Source organism: Uranotaenia lowii, chromosome 2, assembly GCF_029784155.1.
Source record: "Uranotaenia lowii strain MFRU-FL chromosome 2, ASM2978415v1, whole genome shotgun sequence".
NCBI lineage: Eukaryota > Metazoa > Arthropoda > Insecta > Diptera > Culicidae > Uranotaenia > Uranotaenia lowii.
In genome coordinates, this window is record NC_073692.1 from 246,982,119 (window position 1) to 247,006,135 (window position 24,017).

Genomic DNA, 24,017 nt, shown 5'->3' on the forward strand with positions numbered 1-24,017 from the left:
TTTGTTAAAATGTCTGAAATCAAACTTTATTTCTTAGGCTGCATTTCAAATCAAATGTCAAGCTATTTTAGAAGTAAACGCTTTAAAAAAATAGCTGCAACTGGAATTTCGAATTTCAGTTCAAAGATGATTTAATAATATTTTCTTAAAATTGATCTCTAGATTTGTTTGTTAGGATCTGAAAATTTTTATCTGTTTTTGTAAGCTTCAATGAGTTTATAAATGATGTCAAAATGTATGTTGAACTTTACCTCCAGCCATTTCCCTCTTTCAATGCAAAAAGTGCTCACGAACTATTATAACTGAGTTTTTAGTATCTAAATGACGTAGCATTTTGCTTTATTTCTCTGATAAGTTTTCAAATTAAGCCAAATATAATATGAATGACTTGCCTCCTTCTTTCCGACTTCACCCAGAAATAAGGAAAGGTCTCAAATTCTTCGTACAAACATCCTCTCTTCCTTTTGCTTTATAAGTTATCGATTTATGCCAACAAACTGGTATGGAATCCCTGATTCGTTGAAAAGTTTCGCTCTCTTCTTTACACTGCAATGCGGACAGGTTTGTAACAATCGTAGAAACATATCTCGTATTATTATACCTTCCCATGTTAAAATCATGTTTATAATTTTTCTCGCAATATATTAAACTTGTAGACATGACACATTACAACTTGAAGAGATGCCAAACAGCTTTTGTCATGGTATGAAATCTGGCGACTTTTTATACCGCAAATTACTTTATTTTGATTTGTTTTAGCAAAAAGTGCAAATTAAATTCAGATTGATAAACTGCAACTCAATGAATCAAGGAAAAGAATGATTTTAAAAGGAAAAAAAATATGTTTAAATTTTGTTGTTCGGCTGAATTACAGTAGATATTTTCAAAATTTTGTTTATGAAAACATCACACAAAACTTAAAATGATGATTTTTGCACCGAGAAGGGTAACATTCATCAAAGTTTCTTTTGCTTCAATTTGTTAGATTTCAATCTTAATTTTAATTCAGATACACCAGAGCAAGTGCAAACGGATTTTAACAAAGTAAAATTCATATAAATATTAGAAAAATATGTAAATCTTTAAAACAAATCAATTTTTGTTTGTTGCATAGCTAAATTATTTCTCAACAAACTATTGTTGGAGGTTAAATATGCAAAAATGTTGACAAAAAGATATTTCTAAGTTAACATTTGTCCCAATTATTGAAGCAAGTGAAAACACAATGCTTTTTCTGATCTTATTCATAGATTCGAAATAGTGTAAAGGCTTTGAAAAGAATTAATTACGTGTTCCTGTTAGTTTTATCAAATTCCATTGTTACATCTGCAGTTTTTTTTTGCAGTTAAAATAAACGTTTGATACACTTTTACTGAATGCTGTTTTAAACAAAAGACCTTCAAAAGACACTTTTTATAATTATGAATATCCACTTCAGATTCAATACGCAGGATACCTCTTTCAGACCTTTCTCATAAAACGCTGAATCATTTTGGAGAGGAAATTCCAAAATGGTAGGTGTTTCATGGCTAAAGGCGCGTTTGAACTTTTTCTACCATGTAAAATGACAGGAGTTAATATTATTTTCAACACTTTCCGGTTATATTCAAATTTATCAAAAAGTAAATAAAACAACAACACACTTTTCATGTTAATTACGTCCTTGAATTGTGTGTAAAAAAAACAGTACAGTGTTTTTCGGTGAATGGATTAAGAGAAATGTAGAGTCTATTTCGTCAGATTGTTGGTATGGGCCCAAAAATTGATAGATGAAGAAATAATTTATGCTTTTTTTGTAAATGTTTAACGTTAGTACTTGCTCTAGTGTACCGTCTCAATTCAAAAAATTCCGGAAAATGCATATCCTCACTTTTTACATATAATCTATTTTAAAGGACAGTCTCTTGTTCAGTTCATGTGTTTGTTCATTTCCATGGAATTTTGTTGTGGTTCTGAAAAATTAATTAACACGGAATCAAAAAAGTTTTAATTTTTAAAATCGTTTATATGGCTTTGATTCGATCGGCAAAATATCAATCTGGGTCACATCTAGGCGTCATTCATAACCATGTGCTGTACAAATGAGCTAGGAGTCAAGAAGAAAAAAACACATCTAGGCTTCATAGCGCCACCACGTGCATAGACAGTATGCCTGGTTAAGAAATACGCGCCCAAATGTTCCCAATAATCAGTATGCTATGCCATGGTAACTATTTTTTCGCGACGTTTGCTCGCGACGCCTCGTCCATGGAGACGAAAAACAAACCGCCTGGCGCCCAAAGGAAAAAAAGTCTCTGAAAAATGGATGAAATGATGATTAAAAAAACTACAAATTTAACTATTACGGACAATTGATGCGACTTTTTGTTATTTTTATTCGATATAAACCGATTCGCATGCCCACAGAATATTCTAAAAATAAATTCACTTGAATCGTTTGGGTAGTTACGGAGGAGTAGTACTACAAACTCCGTTACAAGTGAATTTTATATAATAGATAACGATGCCAGCCACGTCATAGTAGTCAATGAGGGATGAAGGTAGGATAGTCACTAATTGTGGTTCGATCTTCGTTTTACCTACACCTTCTATGCTCCTAGACATTTCCTGTGGAAACTCCTTTTAATATCTACGAGGTGTTATTAATTTGAATATCCAAAAAAATATGAACACTCAAAAAAATAAGACAAGCAACCATCCATATTTCCTACAAGCTAGCTGTTTTCCTTACTATAATGTCTAACATATAATTGATTTTCAAAACGACTCTTGAAACGAAATAGCTGGAGTTTGATATCAACTTCGGTTCATGTGAGGTCGAAATGATGATAAAATTTGTTGCTTTTATTTTGTAAACAAATCTTCAGCTCATCCGTCATCAATTATAAATTCTTACTTTCTTATTACAAGAACATTTTATTGATCAACCCGATGATATTTTTTTTTCTTTACCGATGATAAAATTCAAACTATATAACCTGATCTGCGACAGGCAAACGGGAAGAACAGTTCCTCTAATTTAAGCTGGAAGTTGACCCTAACGTTGGTCTATTCCAAACAACAATCACTTTATCACTTATTAAAAAACAATCTACGGCACTTCATGAAATTTGAAGAATAATTAACATTTTTTAGATAATGAAATTTTTGCTGACAAGAAAAACGCGTCAGTTTTGAACGATCATGGCCTACCAAGTCTTCACCAAGATTTGTAAGTTCCTTAAGAACATTTCAAAACATAAAAAAGAAACATCTCTTAGAGGGTTTCCAGACAACTATAATAGTACCTACTTTAAAAACCATATATACATAAGGGCTTCACCAAGAACTGATCCAAGACTTCTCGAGACTTAAGAAATTGTCCTGTTTCTATCATTGCTCTTCAATAGCGGGATTGAAAAAATCTTTATCAAATCAAATCGTTGCAACTCAATAATAAACTAGTTTTTAGTTATTTCCTTTATAAAATAATCAACAACTACAAAAGTTTACTCGATTTTTAAGTGCTTTACGCATAAAAGAGATGCGCTTCTAATTTAACCAATTTTTTTTAAACTAGCAATAAAAATGCGTCCTACAATAAGCTGTCCAAACTTTGGTGAACAAATTAATTTCAATCATCAAATCAATTCGCTTTGTGAGAATCTAGTCTTTTTCGTCAATATTTGATATGATATTTATTAAGTTAAAACAATATTACTCTTCCAAGAACGGTAAGAAACAGCCTTAAAAGTAATAACATTCCATTAAAAATATAATTTTGTATTCATTTTTCCTTTAGAAAATGGATTTTCGAAATAAATTCCATTCATGAAAAACTTTGGCTTCGTTAAATTTTTAATGCAACACGGATATTCTTAAGATTATAATTGTATAAGCTGAAAGTGTGACAAAAATAAATTTTTTTATCGAGAATGATTATTTTGCAATTTGAGAACTTATCATTTTAATGTATCTTAATTTTATTATGTTAGTTAAACGTTGTTCTAAATGAGGCTAAACCAGAATTTATTAGTTTCAAGTTATCAGTCTGAAGGGTAATTGAGTAAAAGATTAATATTTTATAAAAAAAAAACAATCCGCATTTTGCGCTGGAATTTAATACCATTCTAAATCTTCGAACAACCTGATTACCCCGGAGGTATCAGATTGCTGCGTTAGACTGAGTCGATTTCAGGTAATTTTTGAATTTCTCAAACCCTGGGGTCTAAAAAGCTTCGTACTGGTTCAAAACTCATCCATTAAGTTTTGCAGAATTTTCAAGTAACATTTACATGAGTAAATTTGAACTTTTATGTTTGTAAATATGTGAAAACTGAATATTTTGTACTAAAAATTAACATCATTTTTGTTTTTTTCTGTGAAGCCGGGCGTGCTAATGGTTTTCGTGCCAATTTATAAATTCTTTGAAGGAAATTTTCCGCAGAACAACTTTGTCGTAGACCGTAACTTCGTAGATTATTAGGCAAAATAGTTATTAAACGTTTGGAATTTTCTATCATTGAAGAACAATAAATTCAATTGACATCACTGCTGGTCCTCGCGATGTATTGCATAAAAAGTAGTCGTGCAATACCTCGCTAGGCACTCAGCAGTGATTTCGAATGAATTTATTGTTTTTCAAAGACAAAAGACATGCTCCCATAAAACACCTAATATCTTATTTGTCTAATAAGATACGGTGTTACAATCTTCGACAAAGTTGTTCAGTGGAAAATTTCCTTCGAAGATTTTTTTAATTGGTACGAAAACCATTTGCACGTCCGCCCCCACAGAAGAAACAATTTTTCTTTACAAAATAAGGACTGTATTCGAAAAAAATGCAACATTTTGTTTTGTGAATAACTTTTGAAATCATGGATGGAAAATGATGAAATTTTCATTGAATCTATCTAGTAATGTAATGTATACGTGTACTTAATTCAGTGAAAATCTGTCAAGAGGTTTTTGGATTAGCGCCCTGACATTATTTCTACAAGGTAGAAAAGCTGGCCACTGCAATTCTGCATTCAAAAACGACCCCAAAATGACTCAGTCTATTGCTGCATATCCGATTTGTGTACTGTATTTGATGATTGAAGACAATTTTTCGACACATCTGTTTGAATAACTTCAGGTTTCAAACCAAATTTTTAAAAACAAAATGAAATATTCGAATATTATTTCAAGATAAAATGTTTACTAATCATAGTTTGTTTAGACCTTAACATAAATCAGAGACAGTTAGGAAAACAAGTTTTTTTTTCGTATGTTCAGCGTTTATCATATTTTGCTTCGCAGCCACTAATATGTAAACATCATTTTAATTAAGGAGCTTGTAATCCATCCCGCCATTTCACCGCTTCGGGTGCAACTGACATATTACGCAGACCACGTTATCCCTCCCTACCTACTCGCTAGCATGTACAAATCTACTAGAGTCCGTACTCTTTTCGCTGGTCGTCACCCGAATCAGGAAACGCCCTGGCAAATGATAGCCGGCGACGAACAACCGGGGCAATTGTGGGCTGGCCCCCGGTACAAAACTGTCTGTCAGATGGCAGTTGGAGTGATTTATGGGTTCGCTACACCATGTATCCTATACATTTATTCCCCGGATCGTTTGTTATCATCCATCAAACCGACAGAAGAATGGCTTGACTTAGGGTGGTGTGCATTGGTATGTAGGTATCGATAGGGTGCCGCTCATACATGTATTTATTATTTCCTATGGTCATTTTTCAAGTGCGTTTTCCTGGGGAAAATGATCCATGTACCCATCATGTGGGCAGAATTGCGAACAGTGCTGAAATTGAGACTGATTAAAGGCTTTCAATCAACAAATAACACATCACTCAACGGTCCAATCTCAAACGTCAATGTTTTGAATAATGAAATCTGTGCTCCGACAAAAGCAACCTAATTAAACGTTACTATCTCCTCAACCGTTTTTCACCAAAACATGACGTGACGGTCCAAAATATATATTTCCTGAACTCATCATCGAGTTCACGACCAATTAAAATCTTCGGAGCGATTTTAGAGTAATTTTACTTATCATGAGGTCACATTGGTGGAACAGATTTATTGTTCTAACACTTGTTCGGATTATTATTTTGTCACTAAGAAGGTAATAATTTAAATCTATTTGAAGGTAGCTATAATTGAAAAGATTTTGAAAATCAACGTTAATATGATGGAAAATTTAATATGAAAATCATTCATGAGGCTTTAAAATAGAATGACGGTTTATAAATAAAAAATCATTATAAATTTTGAGCTCCTGAAAAAATTTATCTCGATTCACTCTGAGTGGATTTTTCCAGACACTTCAATATACAGCTTATCAAGTTACTTAGGATTAGAATTAGTATATTCGATGCTTGAACGCATGATGCAGATGGAATCATGTTATATCTGAAACCTCTCCATCTGTTCATGAGTTACTCGAGGAAGTCGTATCAGCGATGTAAATCAATGATTAAGTTAAACGGGGTATCATGCAACAGCGGAGTGCAACATTTATATAGGTACCACATAACATGTTTAATTTTTAAATTTGTAAAATGTCATCTCGTTTTCATCAAATGATTACTAAATGTTGCTAAGGTACTTTCTTATACCTCACACATTATACCTACAACCTTTATCTTCATCATCATGACGAATTGGCTTAACTATATTTACCTCTACTTTCAAACTTTATACTTGTTTGCTTTACTAGTAAAATAAAATGATATTTTTCAGATAATCATTTTGCATTTTTCAAAAAAAAACTAACTATCTAGGGTAAGATGAAACAAAATGTGACACCTTGCGAATTTCTTTTTGTGTCGTTTCCATGCGCTGTAATATGATTGATGACTTTTGTCAACATTTACATTACATCCGTTACAACGACGTAAGTAAGTTAAATTTTTTGTTATCATTTTTACCCCTAAATGTATGCAGCACCTTTATGCATTTTCATATGACAGTGGAGGGAGAGGCATAGGAAAGTAGGTATATGAAATTCACATTTTATATTCTGTTCTTTTCTAGTTAGATCATGAAAATTTGCAAATGCTTTCCTCCTAAATTTATGCAATTTTTCTTTTATCCGAATATAATTCAGGTTAACATATTAATAAGGAGAAAAAATACGGAAACTGACGTTTTTACGCCTTTGCTGTTGAATGGCGCCATATACTTGCCAACATGCCAACAATACCGAAGATATTGAGTTTGAAAATCTATATTGGTTAAAGTAAATCATTGAATCTTGTTTGTAATTGTAGCTACACAGCAAATTTTTTTTTGCTGGAAACCAACAAAATTTTGCTGGTTTTTGTCCCGCTGACTTTCCAGCAAAATTTTCAGCAATTTCAATTGCTGGAAAAAACAGCAAACGTTAATGCTGGTTTCCAGCAATTCAAATTGCTGGAAAATCAGCAATCCAGATTGCTGGAAACCAGCTATTTCTTTCAACACAACCGGCAGTATTTAGTATGAAATTTATATTTCAATATAAAATTAAAGTTTAATATTGGCTGTGCATAGAATAAGCAATAAAAACAATTATTTTCTCCCATTTTCAATTAGGGATTAATTTATTTTCCAAAAAAAACTTTTTTTTTTCACAACTTTCTAACACCGGCTCTGGGGTGGCCGCTTTGTGCCAAAATGTTGATCATCCGCCACCTGTAAAAATAGTTTTGATTAGTATCTTCAATGGAATATCTACCTGTACAATAAAAACTTACCCTTGACTTGATGCCTGATTGCTAGAATATAGAGGAAAATAAAATAATTATATTAATTTAACCTAAATTCGTAAAATAGAATCTCACCTTACTTCAGCGTACGAAACCAAAACAAACTCCTAATTGACAACTCGATTGCTGATTTTCCAGCAAACTAGATCAATTGCTGGAAAGTCCAGCAATTTGAAAACCGATTGCTGATTTTTCAGCAAAAATGACAAGCACATAACCGAATGCTGAAAAATCCAGCAATTCGAAAACCGATTGCTGGTTTCCAGCAAAAATTTGGATTGCTGAACGTTTCCAGCAATTTTTTTTGCTGGAAATCGAGGCAAAAATTTACAGTGTACTCAAACTCGATTTAAACTAATTAAACAAAGGAAAAACAACAGTGAAAGGACCATACAAACTTGTGTACTGTGTGATATAAACACTGCTAAGCCCCAGTATTTTTCCAAATAATTGTTATCAACTATAAAACTTAATTTATACTGATAAAATGTTGCGTTTGAGGTAATGAATCAAAAACTTGCCATATCCAAAATAAACAAACTAATCATCATTTACAGTGCCTGAAAATCAATATCCAATAAATCATTGAACATGTTTTACCAACCAATAGTTCGCAATCGATTGTATAATTAACTACCCCAAGCATATTTCAAATTGTCTGTACGGCAACTGGCAAAACAAACAGTCAAATGGACATTCTACAAAATTGCGCTGCTGCCATTCATAAATTTTCCGTGGCACCGTGCACATTCGAGCAAGGTTTGTAAACCTTCTGGATGGGAATGAAATTCACTTCATTTGTCGTGACATAAAATCTGAAACCGACTACAGACAGTGGCATCCACGAAGCGGGACCCTAAGCTCAGCCAGTAAAAGCATTCGTACGTACAAATTTAGCAGTGACTTCTGATTCGAGCCTGACCAAGAGTTGATACATCGTCAGTGCCAGAGCAATTGATTTTCCATTCACGTTCATACAGATTTTACCGCTTCGATTGCGTTCAGCAAATTAACAACCCAAACGATACTTACCCATGCCACATTATTGCTCATACATGAGATGCCTCCCGTTTTTCCCTTTTCCAGTACATTTCTTGCTACCTACATGAATCCGACAAAAAGAGGCGCACAGCAAAGAATGTGGAAAATAGCTCGAGTGCCATTCTCGACAGCTAGAGAGTACGTTGTTGAAAAGTCGACTGACTCACCCAGTTGGTAAAAAGGCAAATTATGATCTATAGTCTTATTTTCAGCGATCAAAATTTCATAGATTTGTAATAAGTGTGTACCTTCTCTTAACTTTAACATTCCAATTAAACCATAAAAAATGCCATGGCATGGGATCTATAGTGATTTATTATTTGGGTGTTAATTTTACTAAAAATTATATTGTTTGTCAGATTTTTTAACTTTCAGGAATCCTAGCTCCATTATTCTAGTCCAATAAGTTAAAAGAATCTCAGCAAAATTTTATTTCAATTCGATAACTCTAAGGAAACTAAAAAGGCCTTGAAATTGGTATGGCAGTTTCTCTAGGAAAAGTGGCATTATGTCGAAAAAAATCATCAATAATTCTGGGAACCCTGCAGTACAACACAAACATTGTGACGTGAAAAGTTTTACTTGAGGAAATATTTTGTGGAAAACTTCAAATCATTTCAACGAACGTGAAAAAGTTACATAACTTTTGGTGTAGTCTTTTCACATATGACACATTCCTCGCACTTGCATCCTGAGAGTCGAAATATTCAAATAACTACTACGGCTAAAACTTTCGGATTTTCTTGAAGAGGATGCATCAACACGTTCGAAACCGTATAGTTTTTAACATTTATAGATTCTTGTACCTAACCTTCAAATTAAATATAAAAAAATGGTAATGTTGTTTTGGAAAATGAACATTTTGTGAGTCAAACTTTACACGCGCCCCAAGGGCTTAAAATTGATCGAATTCAATTTATTTTAATACAGTTTGGTATTTACAAGATGTATAAAAATGTTGCCAAACTTATTGCTTTGAGTTACATTTTTGTCCCATAATAATTACAATCTTCCGATTAAATTAACTATTAACTTTGAATTTTCATAGCTAACATTTTCAATGAGCAATAATGTAGCTTATCGGTAAACTTAACTCAAAATTAAAATGATTGCATTGCATTGAATTCACTATTTTTAAAGCTAGGGTCACAAAGAAAAATAACAAGGGAAAATAAATATATTTTTTTAATTTTGCTTTTTCATGTACATATTTCTCATTGAAAATATGTAGAAAAAGTCATTTCATGGAGCTGTAACTCTTTGCACTTATATCGATACTAATTGTTGTCTTCTTAGAAACATTCTTTGACTCAAAACCTTTATTAAAATAAACTACGAATTTTTGGCAGTGTTGCTAGCATAAATAATGAATTTTTAGTGGAAATTTTTTGCCATTTTATCATAAATTATTCAACTTTAATTTGAGTGAAATTCTGAACAGATTCTTTTTTTGATCACCGGGTGAAAATTTTTGGCTTTTGAAAAGCCGCATATAGCATGATCCAGTCATATTTGTGGTTTTAAATTCCGTAAATCAAGTATTTTTAGAACAAAAGTTCAAATCAATTTTATGGCACAATCCCGTTTGTATGGATAACGTACGGATTTTAAGCATAACCCTTTTCTGAAGACATTTTTTAGTAAAATATAAATCGTATGATAATCGGGTTCGAGGCGAATCACCAGAGTGTTGAATACGTTCCATAATAATTTGGGATTCGAAGGAATCGATCGAGGGATAAAATATTACCATCATTATGTTTTTCAGAACAAAATGTTATTGACACAAATTAGCGGTGTGTTTAATTCGTCGTTCACATTGAAATGAAGCTGCCCGTCTGTGTGTTTGAGAACGGTTTTGGAAAGAGAAAAACACCTAAATTCATACTCCAGTCGCAACTCTCGCCCGGGCTCGGGTTTCCTGAAAAGGAGATCAAATCTGACCGCCACTAAATTATGGCCCATTAGAAACGTCTTTATAGGCACTAAGAGGATTAAATAAATTTTATATTCATAATCAGCGCGCATATATACGAGTCATAAATTGTTAGATTTTCAATCGCCTGTTTGCCGTTCTTTTGCCATTCATGTTGACTTCTGGAAGCCAACCGACGCGCAACTTAGGAACAAACATACACGTGTAGCCTTACTAGCGTAGATCGACAGAAAGCCCGAGACCAATGAAACGATACGAGTTTCTGCACTGGAAACCCAAGGAGATTACATCCAGCCCGATTGGGAAACAGGGGCAGCTGGTCGACGTTTTTCTAGATATGGAGTTAGACCGTTTCTTATGAGAAGTGGGAGAAATTTAAATAGTTTACTTAACTGGTTCAATTTTTTTAAAATTTGTATAACCACAGGGACTTAAAAACTTAACTTTCAGTACTTTTACGTTTGTAGTTTTCATACTATTCAACAAGTAAATATTTCACGCACTTTTCCATTTATTGTGGTTTTTCCCAAACCCGCCTTAAGAAGGGGCTTAGGTATCTTTTACCCGAGCATATTTTTTTTCAAAAAACTCAATTTAGAATTATGATAACTCTTAGACCTAAGTATCCAAGATTTCAGACGCCACCAAATTGATATTTTTTTGAAAAATAGGCCCATTTGAAACCTTTTGAAACTTAAAAAGCGCGATATAAAATGATTAGCCGTGGTTTCATGCTGATTTTAGTAAACCCCATTTAATGGCGAGTTTGGGTTCTTAAGGGTTAAATTAGTAAGCCGACATTATTTCAAAAGGCATAAACTTAATAAAACCTTTGTAACTTGTTGGCCAAAGTTCAATGTGACTTCCTTATTATTAAACCTCTACTGCATGATTTATGAATCCGTGAAGAAAAAAATATCAAGTAACTAACTTTAGTAACCTCTAATGATAGAAGTTATATAAAAAAATACAAAATTCATTTTACAATACAGTAGAACCACTGATCACAGTAGAACCCGACTTTTCCGAGCTCCGGTAATCCGATCAACCACGTTATCTGAGCTACTATTACACGAAATACATTGAAAAGGCTTTTTAGGTGTGCTATGGTTTTGCATATCATCCAGGCGCATACCTTGATACCCACATGGATTCTGATATGCTATTTAATTGACGTTTCTTGCCAAAAAACGTTTATTTAATAACATTATATCAAGTCGATACAATACAACTATACATGATTTTTTTTATGATAATGGTAGCTCAAATAACGAGGAAGCACGGATTACCGGAGTTCGGATAAGAGGATTTCTTTTATTATCTGATGGGTTAGCGCCGGGGGTCCCCGAGCAGACTTTTATGGCAAAATAATACCTAATTTTGCTATCATGCCTTGAAAGTAAATTTAGGTATCATTTTGCCCGAATAAAGGTGGTACAATGCCAAAATTCGGCAACACTTAAAAGGCGCGCACTATGCCGATAACGAATAAACGTGCAGTTTGTGTTCAGTTCGATTTAATTTTGAACACCTAAATAAACCTGATTTTTCATCACAGAAAATGGAATACCAAATAATGCTATCATTTTGATCACATTTTTTTTGTTCTATCGTAATAAATGAAACCTTAATGATGCCTTGTTTTGTTATCTAGGAAAAAGCGAAATCAAATAGTGCTATCATTTTGCTGTTGATGCTTTATTTAGGTGTTGTTTTGCTTTCACTTTTCAACACATTGATACTTTAGTAAGACCTAATTTAGGCATCGAGAAAAATACGACGCCTAATTATGCAATCATTTTGGCATTGATAGCTCATTTTGGTTACAGTTTGCTATCGATTCAGGCATCAAAGTCTGCCCCGGTCTTCAGATCTTCCCCAAAATTGAAAATTTGATTCATTTTTTCAAATTTCTAACATTTTTAATGTTTGAGTTAGATTTGGTTAGTTTTTTTTTTGAAAATAAAATAAAAGAAAATAAAATTTCAAAGCAATCTAACTCTGTTTTTTCATCGGAAATCGTAAAAATTGAAATTTTATCAGCTTTTCAAATAAAATATTAAAGAAATATTAACCCTTCGTTTCATAAAGTATCAAATTTGCAGCAAATGACTTTCAATGTACTTAGGTACAAAAAAGACCAACTTGAATCTGAAAAAATATGGAATGTGGAAAAAGCCTTAATTTTCAAATTTTTGGACTGGTGTAATTCTCATTGAAACTTTTTTCGACAACTTGAGATTATTTTGTTTTTTCGCTGATATAATGGTTTTTCAATAATTATTGCAAATTTGCAACATCATGCAACGGTAGTACCTTTGCTAGGTATATGGGTTCCATAGTGTGTTTTCGAAACTTGCATCCCATAAACATTGTATTTGTTTCCCGGTAAAGGTGTTTTCGTTATTAATGATTAATTATCATGTTAAGGTCGGATTGGGGGGGGGGGGGTGGAATTAATGGGGGAAATTACCCCCCCCCCCTGCTCACGAGGGCCGCTGAGGTGGAAAAATAAAAGTTTTGCTCTAAACCGTTATCAAAACTAGCAAACTATTAAAAGTTCAAAATTTTTCAAATCTAAAACTAGAACGGGCTCGAAATATACACTAATTCAGGATTTATACTTTAGCGTATGACATACACATTTTATTCATTTTTTTCGACGGCCTGTTGGTATAACATATACATATTTTTAATTTAAAAAAATGCCAAAGCCAAAGAGATATAAGTGCCTCATAGCTGTTTTCGAGAAAACGCGCTTCAAAGTTTTTTTTGCCCGTTTTACATATATTTTTCATAAAGTTGTAGTTTTCGTTCGATCGGAATAGTATGAAAGAAAAATTCTATAAATCTGGAAATACAACCAAATAAGGTTTAAAAAAAAATATTTTGCATTATAAACTCGAAATTGACCATTCTTTTTTGTTATTTTGATATTATAACTGCATACTAATCAAGAAAAATCATCGAAAAAGTTGTTAAAAAGAATATGTTTTTCACTTCTATGGGATAAATTTTAAATTCCACTGTATTCAAACTCCAAATTCTCAATAGTTTTAATCTTTAATTATTTATCATCAAATACGGGGCTTGATCCAGAGAGTTCTTTAATCTAATTACTAATAGCGAATATATTTTTTTATTTTTCAATTTGAAAATTCAGAACTATCAGCCGACATTCGATAACCGAGGTTTGAAGTATTGTGTTTCTTGTTTTCTTAGAGTTACAATGAATGATTTGATTGAAAATTATAATGCTTATAAATTTTACTAAAGTATGAATCGAAGAAAAATGCTCTTTATTTAGATTATTCGACCATTTTTAAATTTGAGTTTTTACTGTTGTTTTATTTTTTTTTTTTTCAAATCTGATTTTGAATTCTTATCTCAATGACTGAACCAAGCTCTGGAAGTGGATTTTTATTTGAAACTTTTTATTGTTGAATTTATTTTCATTTTTTATTTAATTTTATTCTTAAACTGATTTCTGATTTGAATTCTAATCTTAGAATCATGTTCTATATGGCCGGGCTTCGACCAGACCGAACTGAGCGCCATAAGAAAATTTTAAAACAACTGAAATAGAATCTCGTACAATTCCTATTTTAGTTCGAAAAAGCGAGTATAATAGACTGAGAAGAATTCCTTGCATTAAAAACTATCGAGTCTGGTTCATAAACACCAAGGATTAAGCATCTTGATTAAAATATTTGCACATTAAGTTCGAGTGCCTCGAAAAAATGCCGATGGCGTTCAGTTCGGTCTGGTCGGATCCCGACCATATTCTAATGTTCATTCTGAGGAATGAAAAAATCTTTATTGTTCCTTTTTACCAACAAATTATATTTAATAGTATTATGTAGTTAGTAATTGAATCATTCCTAAAAAACTGAATTGAGATTCTGCTCTTCAATATTCAATTTTGTTTATTAAAACTGATAGAAAGTTATGGTATGATTAAAGATTTAGAATCTTTATCAGAACCAATTTTAAATACGTTTCGGAATTGATTTGATCAAGGTTATGTTCAGAAAAGTTGTATTGGAAAGAAGCTTTCCTAAGGAATAAGTTTCTCAGTAGGTGAAATATTATCGCATAACTACTCCCAGCTAAATTCTCGAGCTTTGATGTGGTCTAGTGGATAGGCTGGATCGAGTCTAGTTTTGGTATGCCAGTCCGACTGGGTTCGATTCCCGGTATCGGCAAGAAAACTTTTGGGTTCGAATCCCAGTAGTGACCGACAGGTAAGATGTGTTTCCTCCTATATCTGACTATATAATAAAAATATTCAATGAGTTGCCAGCTGGCCAGGTATATACACGGATGCCGGAATACCTGCAAGTAAACTAGCCTATCGATTTAGTCGTTCTTCCAAAATAAACATACATCAACAAAAATGCATTCGCTCCATAACAGTTCAAACGAAGCCATGGGGTCCGGGTAAGGTGGCGCGCTGCATTAGAGATTTTTCGAACTTAATAATCTAAGAATGCATATGAGCACATACTTAGGCGGAAACTGCGGTGAATCCGTGCACCCATGGTGGATAACCAACATACATAACTACTCCCAGCAAAATTATAAACTCTCACGGTGTCCAGAAATCTAGATTTGCGAAGTTCTTATGCTAAAACTGTGATTAGTACAAAAGAAATTAGAAGTAAGCATTTATTTCTAATTGTCTTGTGTGAAGAACAAAAAGGTAGAACCCTTTCATGTTTTTGCAAATTTACAACAATTAATATTTTTGCAAAATAACCGAAATATGTCAAAATTATATTTTTTCATTATTTTTCTTTTCATGTATTCATCATTGCGCACTATTGAATTTTTTTTTCGAGAAAAATGAAAAATAATGAAATAAAGGATTAAGTAATGAACCTTAACATGAAAAATTTAAAGGTCTTTAAACGGTTATAACTCCTAAAGAAGTTATTGGTCCACTTTGGTGTCTTCAGATGAAAGTTGCGTTATAAATTGGTAAACCAAATGGTATTTTTTGCAATATATTCGGTTATGCTTTTAAGTACTTTTAGAAACCATTAAAAGCTTATTTAATATTTTTCATATTAAAAGTTAAAGGTCATTACTAAATTTTTTTTAAAATATTTTATTCGAAAAGCTGATAAAAATTTGATGCGTATTAATGTGCCGTTTTATGATTTCGGTTAAAAAATGGAGGAAAGAAAAAGGATAGATTTTTTTTATAAATCAAAAAATATATCAACAGAGCAAACAAACAACACTCTGAAATACATTTACGCTATACGTTTCGTAAGTTTGGAGTTGATATCGGGGAAAACGGTAGTGGCAGTTTCTGGATAGGTAATTCACAACAATTCAAAATCATTTCGGGGCGAAATTCTTATACTTTAAGTCGATAAGTTGATTGTGTACTCCAAGAAATTAGAACATCATATGAAAAGAAGAACGTACCTTAGGATATTAATTAAAAAATTAGGGAAAAAGGTAGACAAATTTGTAACATAGAGGTCTGTTTTTAAGAAAGACCGTTAAGTATAAATTTAATCTAAGTACAATGAGTGCGCAAACATTCTCACAGAGATGTGTCGATTGTCGTCGTCGTAGCCAATGTCGTTGAATGAGCAATCAGTTCTCAGCTCAGCTGGAATAGAATGCACTTTGCCTCGCGTGTGATTAATAGCTTGAGCCGGCTCAATGTCTTTCCCGCTTATTCTAACCTAATCACCGAGCGCTCGCTCGCCGCTGAGATTAAGTCTTATGATTCTGATGGCACCACACCACCAGACAGCCAGTGTGCGCGGATTAATTGACGTGTTGATGATGTTGAAGTCGCGCAAGAATTAACGTCCGATTGAACACTAATCGCTGACAGTACTCGGTCACGAGCAATAAATCATGTGAGCTAACAACTGCTAAAGTTTAATAAAAATTGCTCACCCGCGATACCGAATGAAGGGGTCGCTCGCTTGTCGTCGACTGTGTTCCACCTTGACTCCGATTGTTGGGGACCAATTAAGTGAGTTGACATTCGTAGCGCTCCATCCGATGGCGGCGCGGCAGCTTATAGCGGTGGCCTTTCAGTTCAATTCAATCCAATCCGATCCGAAAGGCGAAGCGAGGTGCGGCGAGGTGGTGTTCAATAATTCAATCATATTCCCGCTACAAAACTGCCGGTCGACTGACTCTGTTCGAAAACTGTGAGAAACAGCTTCTCAATTGACTGTAAAAAGTGATGATATCTTTGTTTGGATTGTGCCCGACGACCATGCCGAAAGGAAGACATTCATTAAATGCTGAAAATGACATGAAACGTGCAATTTCGAGCCACGATTGGAGAGGCAACATACCATAAATAACGCAAATAAAATTAATAAATAAATAAATTCAACAAACGAGCTTCACTCGCTGGTTTCGTTCAGTCCAGAGCGTTGAATTAACTCGAGTGCGGTGTGCTTTTGTGGGCCCATCTGAAGACATGGCTAGTAGTAATGAAGGAATGAAAGAAAAATAAAAGTGCAGAACCGAACTAAGCTTTGTCCACCAGACCAGCCAGGCACACTTGCCATTGCGGCGCGGCGCGGCCAACGAAACCAATCCTCTGTGCAATCACCAAGGTTGATTTTAAAGGAGACCATAAATTAGCAGATTACGGGGTAAAATATGTGAAAGCGTGTTTATAAATTATAATCACAATACCAACCAGGCAGGCAAACATGCACACAGACAGAACGGTTTGAGCACACATACACAACTTGGTTGGTCGGCCTTTGGGGCCATTTCTTCAGAGTTGGAGCAAGCGAACCGGGAACAACCAACATCAAATGCAGCGTAGCTGTTGTTGTTTCGTTAAATTTCGTTTTAATTTTAGAATTTAGAATTAAAATATGAACTTGATGGGCACGAAAACTTCTCAAAACATGATTTTTAAAATGTTTTGCTGAATTGACTGCCTCTAAATATTTAGTGAATATTCTGGATCTCAATTCCTTATAATGATTCTGACTTTCGACTCTAAATTTTTGCCCTTAATTCAAAGTCTGAAACATTACATGGAATTCAATTCTAAATTCTGATTCTGGTTCAAGATTATAATTCTGAATTCTGAAACAGTTCAAAGAAATTTTGTTTTCTAATACTACGTCTCATGATAGAAGTTCAATGAAAATACAAACTATTATTTGTGGCTTCACTCTAGAACTTTTGTTTTGATTTTTTAAAATATATGGATTAATATACACTATTTTAAATCTGATTAGAGTAATGGCTAAAATCAATAATGAAAATTCTGTTAAGTATTCCGAGAAAGAAAAAACTATCTTTAGTTTTCAGGAAAAGTGTATTCGGAGATAAAATTTTTAAAATTTAAAAAAACATCGAAGAAGTTTTTTATCGGTATTTTAATCAAAATTAATCTATTTATTGATAATCGATCCAAACGTGTCCGAAAAGCTCTTAACATCGAGTTTAATCGAAGCAATTCCGCCAATGTCCAATAAAATTACATAATGAATGGAAATTATCCGATTTATTGTACCCCTAAAGCTCGTCGAATCAAGCCACTTCAAAAACTCGTTCGTCCCTGTTAAAGGATATTAGAGTAATCATGTTCTTCTATCACTCGGTCAACCACCATCCAGCCAGCCAGCCGGTCGACGACGAAGCCTCCTACAGAACTCAAAACGTGGTGATGATATGCGTAGATAAGTGAAAAACTTTGTTCACTTTGCTTCCAAGCAACGGCTTGTCTGGTACCTACTACTTTTGGTCCTCGTGGCCTCAGGGCAAGACGAAGCGGACACGGCCACGGCACGACAACTCGACTAACAAAAGCGGATGGACGCCGTTCGCTGTGGTGGCGACTAGACTCATAAAACCGCAAAACTAAGTGATTCTGCTGAGTACATATGCATGTGGCCATATTTTTTAAGCTCGCTACCGCGTTACCAGTCGTCGGCCGACCCGTCCTGTTCTGTCCACAATTACACTACATATTTCATTTTCGCCATCCCTCGCCTTGGCTTCTCCTCCTCCTCGTGGACTCATCTGACAGACTTGCGAAAACACGAAAAACGAGCTCAGTAGCAGAAATGGGAATACTCGTGCAAAAGAGTTTCGATAGTTTTTGACCGGCACTACACTGGGGTACATATTTATTTGGATTAGTCCTGTATTCAGAGTAACAGATTACAGTCAAAAAAATCAACAATTTTAAAATCAAATTGTTTTTAATTGATTGGCATCGATTTAGTAATTTTTTTTCATGTGGGTCAAATTCGTGACTTATACCTTTTGAAATCAACAAAGACTTAAACCGCAGATGACTGACGTACAAGCGAACCCGCTTATCGTAAATATGTAACGTAATGTAAGATTATTTTAAACAAATCTTATACATACAAATGAAATTTTATGCTCATGAACGTTAAAAACTTGCCCTTTCAAATGCATATGTTTTTGTTTTCACATGAATGCCACCTTCAGAGATATTGATGCCAGAAAACATGTTTTTTTAGCTTGGCTTAGCTTAGATTGTTTGACTACTCATATTTACCTTAAATCATCAAGCCCGAAATGCTTTAATTAGTCTTCAAAAATACCATCATTTTCTCATGGTTTTAATTAAAATATAATATTATATTGTATCAAATCATCATTACGTTTCGGATTTCATGATCTCTGGTGTGGCTAAGTAGAACGAGTTCCACACCGCCAATGGTTGCTACTCCGTGATTGATCGAGGCCATCAATTTTGTACAAGGGCCTAAAGAATGCAGCTTGGGATTAGCAACTCATTCTCAATGTACAAAACTCATGCTCTCCCTTTAAAAAATGACCAATAACAGCGCCGGCCACGTCCTAGTAGTCAAAGAGGAAAGAAGGAAGGATTGTTAGTAAAATACTTTTTAGAATCAACCATGAATCTGTTATTCCAGTTATCTTTAAAAGCTTGTTTTGAAAACTCTGAAACAATGGTAAGTCAGTTTCACCAGCTATAGAAGCGTCTATACGTCTGCGAATCTATATTCAAGTATCTCAGGAAAGGTTGTTTTAGTAAGGGAGAGGTTTAGATCAGGAGCCATTTTTGGAAAATGATGTGATCTTTGGTTGACCTACACCTCCTATGCTCCAAGATATTTCATAAGGAAACTCCTAATAATATCTACAAGGTGTTTTTAATTAGAAAATTTTAAAAGAATTATGAACTCTCAAATAATTAGAATAGCAACCATTCGAATTTCCTAGAAGCTAGCTGTTTTCCTCACTATAATCTCTAACACATCACTGATTTCGAAATGATTCTTTGAAAGGCATAACAAAATAACACTCAAAAAAACATGGAGTTAAGAATTAAAAAGTTATAGATGATGTAATTTGAAAACAAGTTTAAAGGAGCATGAAAAAGTTAAATTAAAATGTGTTTTTTGATAGAAAAATTGATATTTGATCATAAAAAGATTTATGATAAACTTTATACAAACTGCTGCTGAACCAAAATACTGAGAAAAGGATTTAAATAAGTTATAAGTAAACCTGAGAAAAAATTGACTTGATCATTAAATGTGTATAAGATTTAATATAAAAACAAGCGAAATATAACCACTTAGGGTAAAACATCCAAACAAATAGTTTACACTGAATTAGAGACTGAATGATTATTCGAAAGATAGAAAAATAATGTCAAAAAGATCATGATCATATTCATTTACCCTTCAAAAAGTTTATTTAGCTATTAAAATCCTCGAATGAAATCATTGCATACCTTTTGGACAAGTATAAATTGCCAAAAGGTATGCAGCTACATAACCATGTCTACTTATCTGAGTATGCCAGCTTTACTTCTTGGTTGAATTTCATGCCGCTCTTTCCTGAACAAATATTCAGGACCTGGTTTAGTCCGTATAGCGTAGCACCAGCCCCGTTGACTCAATCATTCACAACACTTTGCAAAAAAGCTGAATTTTCGCCTTTTCCCGATTGAAATTCACTACTCCACGTTTATAAACTTAAAACATTTTCCGCGGATGCAGTCTTTATAATTCATCAAATTTTCTATGCGCGAGAAATAAACAAACGGGAAAAACGTGACAACGGATAAAACACGTCCATTCTCGAGCACGGATTGCTGCGACCTCCGCCAGAAAACATGCTATTTTAAAATGAAGTTACTCAAAAAATACCATCAAAATCCAAGATAAAGACTTTACATCTTCAAGAAAGTTGTAGAGTTTTACAATTGTCTCAACTCTTTCATATAGCATTCATCTCAGCTTTGTAAACGAAATTAAAATTTTATTTTCTCAAAATGTAGGTCTTTTATTGCACTTAAAAGGAAAAATAACAAAAAAAAATATTCCGATGTGGTTTTGATGGAATCTCGAACTTCTATGTTGCATCACTAGTCGTCCTACCATTCTTCGTCATCTTCTGCTTGACAATTGCCCAATATTTTGCGATAGGGTGGAATTGAGAGCAATTGGGTGGATTGATGTCCTTTTCAAAAAAATCCACCTCGTTTTCTCGATACCACTCTAGTACCTCTTTGCTGCAGTGGCAGCTTGCCAAATCTGGCCAAAACTTCACTGGTCCTTTGTCAGATCTAATGTACGAAGAATACGTTTTCTCAGGCTCTCCTCCTTGTACATTTCGGAGTCTATGGTCTTGTTTGTCACCAAAACCGGGGCTTTTTGTCCGTAGCTGCAAATACTTTGTCAGATCAAACACTTTCCTGCAAACTTATCGGCAAACGAATTTGAATAAGCCGGAGACATCACCCCATGGATTCATAAAACAAATTCCTGATAGCTGCCCGAAATCCACCTTAACGTACGTTTCGTGATCCTTGAGGATGCGCCGTACTCCGTTAGTTGTATAACGTATAACTTCGGAGTACGTCCATTGGCTACTACTCTCTGCTTCAATGTCCGGTTTGGTTGCTAGGATCGTATAGGATCGTATTCCTTCGCGCAGACGAATCCTTCTGACGATGTTGAATTTCTTCGCGATGTCATAGTCCGACTGCCCTGGTTTTGCCTTGATGGTTCTCAACTCCTTAAAATGCAGTTTCCAATCCATGACGCTTGGTATGAACCTGCCGATCCATAGTATGCATCTCACGGAAACGTTTGAAAACGCTCGATTTGACCATCTTCAACGATTTCGCAATTTTTGAACCCAACCACGTCGATTTTTGCCGTGGGTGTCCAAAATTAATTTTCGTTTCGCGGCTTCCATCAGGTGTAACTTAAAAAAAAAGCGAATCGTAATGAAATTTCCAGCACTGATAGAGGAAACATTCCAAAACAAAGTATGTACTGTAAAAACATTCCAGATCCGACAACTAGGAAAGCTATGGTATAATAAAATATGAGTCTAGATTGAAGATGATCCATGCTTTAGCGTCCAATGAAGAAGTATTTCGGCTTCAATTTTTGGTACCAAGTGCGTCATCTATAATGTATACTATGAATCACCCTTTTTCCAAATCAAGATTATTTTTGAATACGTTTTTTGTTTGCTGAAGCTTCACCTTCAAGATCACTCAAAAAAATTTTAATTTGGTCGAAATAATGGCAAATTTAGCCGATTGTCCTTCTTTGTCACAAAAGCAAAATATTTGATAGATTTCGCGGGACGTCGCGATTTCAGTTTCTACCAAAACAGAAAACCTATTGAAGTGCTAAGCAGGAAAAACAGTCGTATTTGGAGGCAGTCTTCCTTATATATTAAGCCATTCTTCGTGTCAATCGTGAAAGAATTGCACCAAAAATTGATTTTCCTCACCACTTCTACGATTGAAATTTTTTAATTACGCTAGATTACACCTTTCTCATTCCATACCTTCATGGAATCAATCATCAATACTTTTATAAAAAAATTCGCACACTGTTTGATTCTCTAAAAGTCTTGAAACGATTTACCATAAGAATTTTGGACAAATAGTTCATATCTAACTGTTATTGGGTCTCTCACTGGGATTTTCCCGGATTTTTCTCGATCCTGCCCAAGAAATTTTGTCAATATGCTTCTGTATTGGATGTCATCTTAAAAACCACTTGACAGATTATCATCAAATTTTGGACACATACACATTACATTACTAGGTAGCTTAAGGTTGCCAGATTGCCCAGTTTTAAACGGGTTTGCCCGGACATTGAATACAAAATTTGGGAACAGTCCGGCTCGGCCCGGTTGCCCGGATTTCATTGAAAAACTCCCGGATTTTGCCCGGATTTATTCACTTTATTGCAAAATCAAACAAAAAAAAAAATTGCGCTGTAATTTATTTTTATTTATGCCTCAAAAGCGAAATTTGTTGTGCAAAAGTCATACAAATAATCATGAAAGGTTTTTTGGAAGAAATACGATTTGAAATAGATCGATTCGTTTTTTTGAAATTTTTTTTCTTGCATTATGTTGAGTAATATCTGGGTTTTGATAAAATTTGCCCTGATGTTGCCCGGGTCGTCAATTTTGAATGCATATGCCCGGATTTTGCCAGTTTTTAAATAAAAGTGGTTGGATTTATCCGGCAGATAGCTTAAGATAGCTTCAATGAAAAATTTCTCAATTTCCAAAGTTACTCAAAAAACCAAGTGTTGCATTTTTTTTGGAATATACTTGTTCTAGCTCTTCTCGGTGGAAGCCGCTCTTATAGTAGCAATAGCATTACTGGAATAATGTCTGGAAAGAATCAATCAATTATATAGATCGAGCTCAGGCCTGTTTTTCTATTGACGTAACCGGTTAACATTGTTAACATTAGAATGAGGATACTTGATCCATTTTTCTTATTTTCATCAAATCTTTTTGGGAAAATTAAGCAACTCGTCGCCTTTTGACACATTCCACCGTGACGTGAAATCGCTTTTCCGGACTTTTCTGCACTTTTATCATTCTAGAAGTCAACCAATTTACTTGGAAATGAAAAAAATTGTAGCAAACGGTCGCAAATTAAATTTCCTTCAAAATGCATATAATTTGGTCATTTTAAAATTTAAGTTGTTTTTGTTGTGATTAATTACTTTTGTGACGTGAATTCACGCTAGAATTAACCATTTTGGACTTTAGTGCATACATCTTTGATTTCCTGTTCTCTCTGTCGAAATAGAATATCGGTGTCTTCGAATGAGTTGTAAAAAAAAACAATTACCCACAATTTGATGTACGGAGCTTCTCGATTGAACAACAACGAACGAAGTTATGCTTATTTGAAGTTGTGACGTGAATTCACTCAGTTCAAACAGAGCAGGGTAGTTGACTGAATTCACGTCACGAAATATAAAGTTATGCTGTGGTTATACCGAACCATTCTTTGGAGTCTT

At 34.0% G+C, this 24,017-nt stretch overlaps 1 protein-coding gene across 1 annotated transcript in view; it reads left to right on the forward strand.

The window, feature by feature from the left end:
- The window catches only part of LOC129747487 (zinc finger protein Elbow), a 76,246-nt gene that overhangs the window by 2,443 nt on the left and 49,786 nt on the right, over positions 1–24,017 (forward strand). The gene's annotated exons all lie outside the window — the stretch shown is intronic.